At 37.2% G+C, this 5,802-nt stretch overlaps 1 pseudogene; it reads right to left on the reverse strand.

The window, feature by feature from the left end:
• Positions 1–766: 766 nt before the first annotated feature.
• LOC137977233 (uncharacterized) overlaps positions 767–5,802 on the reverse strand; it is a 12,663-nt pseudogene continuing 7,627 nt past the window's right edge.

Below are 5,802 nucleotides of genomic sequence, written 5' to 3' on the forward strand. Positions count from 1 at the left end.
TTCGCATTGTCATGCCATTGCGTGACATTTCCGAGAAGACCTGGGTCCACAGCTATCCCATGATGCCACATACTTTCATGTTCCATTCTTTACCTGCGTGGTCTACGATGCATGACGTGTGCGTGACATGTGCGAAAAGATGCGCAGTAGCAATGGGCGCGAACGTCCTTAACAGAATTAATTTTATACCTGGATGCTATAAAAGTGACAACAATACAATAAATTTTACATGATTTTAAGCCCATACAAAACCTTACACTTAAAACATTAAAAAAATCTATCGGATGGTTTTTCAGTTATTATCAAAATAGACAAAAATTGACAATTTTGCCAACTGCAAAAGACCTGTCTGACAGATGTGGTCATACAGCTAGTTTAAGAAAAGGCCTTTGAAATGTCTAGTTTGCAGTAACCCTCCAGGAGCTCAGTTACTACATGTATATTTAGCATTTTCTCCTGATTTGCGTTATATAATTTTATTTGTTAGGAAAAATTACATTTTACATCAATTATTGTGGTGACTAACACTTCAGAAGAGACATTCTGTTGCTTTTATTTCACAGATATCAAAATCTTCATCTTTTTCTTGGGAAAACCGAAGTAAGCCTAACTTGCTGATGTGAGTTTTTGTAGTAGTCTCATTGAACGTTTTGCTCTTAAGATTCCCTCATAAACGGATCACCATTTATAATCCCCCTGTGAGCTTGCAGGAATTCCTAATCTACAACAGATTTCATGAAATTTCAAAGAAGTTACTTTTCCAAACTCACTTAAAAAGGGGACTCCACTTGTCAATAATTCCCCCTCCTCTCACGATAAACAAGTGACCTCTGGACCACTTTTGCAGCCGCTGCTTTCCACCAGTGTCCTTGTTGCAAGTTGTGGGCTGTGTTTCAATGCAATTATTGAGGATAGAATTCACAGCGTCATGCTCCTTTTCTACGAGCTCTGTGTTCCCTAGTGGATAAGGAAATTGACCATTATCTCTACAACTGCATAGGATAGGAAACAATATTATATTGATTCTAAGTTTAAAGGCATTTACCAGTATGAAAGCACAGTCACTGTGCTTTCTGTTTTGAAATAAAAGTATGTTTTTGATTCACATACATTTGGTGCAATCAGTGGTTACTACAGAATCTTCATTGCTTTCTTTAAGACTGAATGATATCTTGTAAACACAAAACAACACAAATATAACGTTTCTACTTCTCAACAAAATACCTTGTCTGGTGTAAACTACTCTTTCCAAGTTTGAAACACTGAATCATTCTTCAAAAATATGAATACTTAGCATTTACTTTATACAGTACTAAGCTACTTCTAATTAAGCACTGGATAACAATAAATAGAGTACTGAATAAAACACATGCATCACCTCCGTGCAAGTTACATATAGCATAGAGTCCATAAGGGAATGAAGTTTACCCATAATTGTTGCATGATATCTATACGTAATTTTAAGTACCTTGTGATTGTACAACACTATTCCCAAGATGGGAGATTTCATCATCATGAAGTGATACCAAAACATCATCCACTTTTGAAACTTCCTGGTCACATACCTCTTCGAATGACACATCCGACTCATTTCCTGAATAATGTTGCAAGGCACAAGCACCTCAATTATTACAGAAGTACTAAAGTATTTCTTCAGTTATTTAGCTAGAAAAAAAAAAGTGGTAGCATTTTTTGTCATGATACATTGATGTATCCAATAAATAGTTTCAGAAAATTCAGTTGGCTTATGCCATAAATTATACAGTCTATTGTGACTCTATTAAAATCATTACACTATCATGTTTTCATAGCTTATGGCATAATACATGCAGCTGATGCTATTGTGATAACCAATGATAGATCATTACTGTCATGTTTTCAACACTAAGCAAGTTTCAGGGGTTTCAGAGACTAACAGTGATGTAGCTGGCATCATCATCATCATCATCATTTTGAACTCGAAGAATCATTGACACAACGATTTTCCTATGGTAAATGCCTGACAATTTTACTTCTCAATGGGTGCCACTCTTATCACTAGTCAAAATGTTGTTGTTACAATACCAGTAATTATTGTTCTTGTTGTTGTTGTTGATATGGATCATCATCATTATCTCATTATTATTATTTGCTGTTGTTGCTATCATTATCCTACTACTATTACCTGTATCAGCACGCTGAATCCCGCAATATTTCAAAAAACCACGAACATCTGCAGGGACATCTGGATGGTTTTCTGCTAAGTATGTAAGTATGCCACATGCTCCCCACAAAACGCCTTTCCAGCTTGAGGGGACTCAGTACAAACATCTGGGTAATTGAGCAGTGGGAGGCCTTGCACAAAATGCTGGTTAAAAAAATGAGCACTTCAGAATTTCGTAGAGGGTTCCAGAAAGGCATACCTTTCAGAAAACATACAAGTCAAAGTTAAACTCTAATGAAGCACCCACCTTTCTTTGCATCATACAGTGAGCAAACATCAATTTCCATTGCCCATCAACAACCCAAAGTTGTCCACAACCTTATAAACAAAGACAAAACTCCTTAATCCCTTAACTTCATGCAAGTAGACAACTTTGATGCTTTTGGAACAATTCGCACTTTTCTATGATCCTCTGAAGACGCCCAACTCCTGTGGTTATTAGTCATAATAAAGGTAATGGAAAGTGATGATATTTAAGAGCACACAACCGCTAAAGTCAGGGCTGGAGTGGGCATTCAATCAGGAAAAAGTGGGGTAGTGTAGTCTGAGTAGAGTCTAAGAACCACTAAGCTAAGAAATATGTCACCACGTGTCTTGCAAGCATCTGAACAATCATCTGGAGGATGGCTGTAAATGGACTTTGCTCGTATCTTATCCACTTCCTCCATGACTTTGTCTCGGTCTTCATTCTTCTTCATCAAACCAAAGAAGTCAAGGTTACCAAGCTCTCTCGCTTTGGACTCTAATTCACCATTGCTGCCAAAATGCTGAAGCGCACTGTTTTTCTCCATAGTCTAAATAATGAATTGAAATGTTACTGTTTCTTATAAATTTTTGTGGTCATAAAAAAGTACACATACACTAAGGGAACCCCTCATACAGGCGTAATGATACCATCCTAGCCTGCATTTGTTTCTTGCAAGTCTGCATTCAAATAACCATTTCCTAATTGTTCTGGCGTACTCCATAAATTTAACTACTGTTATGCTCCGTATAGTGGAAAATTTATACCTGGACACTAATTTTAGGTGGTATTGATTCCCATAATATGAATGTTGCACAGTTTTGCTTTCCTCCTCTCAAAGGAATACAAAATACTATTTTGATGAAACATTAATATTTGGAACAAACTTGTGTAGTTAAATCCTAACCAAGCAAGTAACCTATGAATAATAACATCAGCTCTCATCCGTATCTCATCATTACACAATGTAGTAAAACAGAAGTTAGAGTTGCACTTACGACACAGACACAGAACAGAGTTGCACTTACGACACCATTCAGCTAAAGGGGGTCAAAGCCAAATTTATCAAGGTTCAGTTAAAATTGTACACATTTTGGATTATGGATTAAGTCCTTAAGCATCATGCCAAGAATGTGCTTTCCCAGTCTAGTGACACAGTAAAGTTGGCAATATAGTAGCTTCAACGTTGTACAATATAAACGGAAATTGTAGTTTCGAATTTAGAGTGATGTGAACTCATCACTAATTAATTAAGAGGGAGCAGGTTATTAATATCTTCAGTTTATCCAATCTTGCAGTAAATAAAGGTTCTTGTCAGTACACCTGTACCTTGATGTCCTGAGAGGAGCTCAAACACCTCACTGTAAGCAGTTGAAAAGCCTGAAAAGCTAGCCGAGCTGTGGTTCCTAGAAGCAACAAAGATGTGAAAGCCATGAGCAAGACGCTGTAGTAAAAAAAAAGACACAGAAACAGCAGGATGTTTCCTTGTATATTTTTCAAATGCATGACTGCATTCTTGGTTATTCCAATTGTTGTTTATTTAATTACATCCAATCTTGTACCTAAGTGGTGAAATATCAATCCAATCAGTTCCATCTTCAATCAAGCTTGATCTCTTATTTGTAGCAATATCCTTATAACCATGGCAAACGTCATTAACCTTACGTAGAAATAAACTTGAAACAAACCTCAATACTCAACAACATTTACAAAAGAGTGAGCCCTCCAAAACCAGGAGTAACTGCAGAATAACCCGCCACTCCAAAAGGGAACATTATGTGGCTATGCAGTTGTCACTACCACCCTTCCACTAGAATAAGTTAGTAAGGAAAGAAGTGGCTACGCAGTTATGTAGTGGTCATTACCACCCCCTTCACCTACTTAGTAGAATATGTTCTTAGGGCCCACTGACGTATTTTTTGGAGTGAGTTGCTAATGATGTAATGGTTAAGTAATTTGAGAGAGTTTGGCATTATTTTGGTCAGTTTCTAACTTTTGTAAGCCAATGACCCTAAATATGACGTCATCATACCACGCCCATGGTCACATGACCAATAAAAGAAAACTCTAAATTTGTCTCAGTGCTACGCAATTTGGGTATTTAATCAATGGTTTGATAATTTGTATTCGTTTTTGCATCCAGCCTAGCTTGGTTTCCTTTTTATTTTGAAAAAACATAAACGATACTGAAATACCCATAAACTTTTCAACAAAGATGATTTTAAAAAATCAATGCTTAGCTATATTCTGTATTTGGGGGTGAAACATGCCATGTAAAAAAAATTCAATTCAATTTAAAACCACCGGAAATTTAGCTTTTTTCTAAAAAAACGGAAGTCAGTTCGTTTGCACATGCACAGTTGATCTGAGAACGAGTGCAAGGAAGTGCAAGGAAAAACCCTCGACGGAAACAACAGTTTGTGCGGTGACTTTTTCTTGTGAGTGGGTTTTCTTGTCAGCTCATGATATGATGATGTCAGTTACCGGAAGTAACATTTCACTTCCTTTGCAACGCGCGAAAAATCCGTCTGTGGGCCCTTAAGGAAAGAAGTGTCTAAACCCTAACGCAGTGGTCAATACCACTGTGTAGATAACCAACCCATAAAATGAAAGCTAAAGCCTTATAACAATGCTTACGCCTAATCACTGAAACGAGCGCAATGCTTAATCTGTAAACGAGTGCTTTATTCTTCACAGTATCTTGTCAAAACAGTGTACTTAACAGAACCATTAAATGAAACCTAAAATTTTTAAAGAATGCTTGGGCCTAATCACTGAAACGAGCGCTTAGGCTTAATCAGTAAACGAGTGCTTTTGTCTTCACACGATCTCCTGAAAAAGTGTAGTTAACCCTTTAACTCCCACTTATCAATTTTACTCTGTCTAATGCCAGACAATTTTACTCGTCAATGGGGAACCCCACAGGGCTGAAAGGGTTAACCGAAGCGTAAAATGAAAGCTAAAATTCTACGATAGTACTTAGGCCTAATCACTGAAACAAGCACTTAGGCTTAATCAGTAAACGAGTGCTTTCTTCTTCACACGATCTCGTGAAAAAGTGTAGTTAACCGAAGCGCAAAATGAAAGCTAAAATTCTACGAGAGTGCTTAGGCATAATCACTGAAACGAGCGCTTAGGCTTAATCAGTAAACGAGTGCTTTCTTCTTCACACGATCTCGTGAAAAAGTAGAGTTAACGAAGCGTAAAATGAAAGCTAAAATTCTATGAGAGTACTTACGCCTAATCCCTGAAACGAGTGCTTAGGCCTAATCAGTAAATGAGTGCTTTCTTCACACGATCTCGTGAAAAAGTGTAGTTAACCAAAGCGTAAAATGAAAGCTAAAATTTTACGAGC

This window comes from Montipora foliosa, chromosome 11 (genome assembly GCF_036669935.1).
Source record: "Montipora foliosa isolate CH-2021 chromosome 11, ASM3666993v2, whole genome shotgun sequence".
Taxonomy (NCBI): domain Eukaryota; kingdom Metazoa; phylum Cnidaria; class Anthozoa; order Scleractinia; family Acroporidae; genus Montipora; species Montipora foliosa.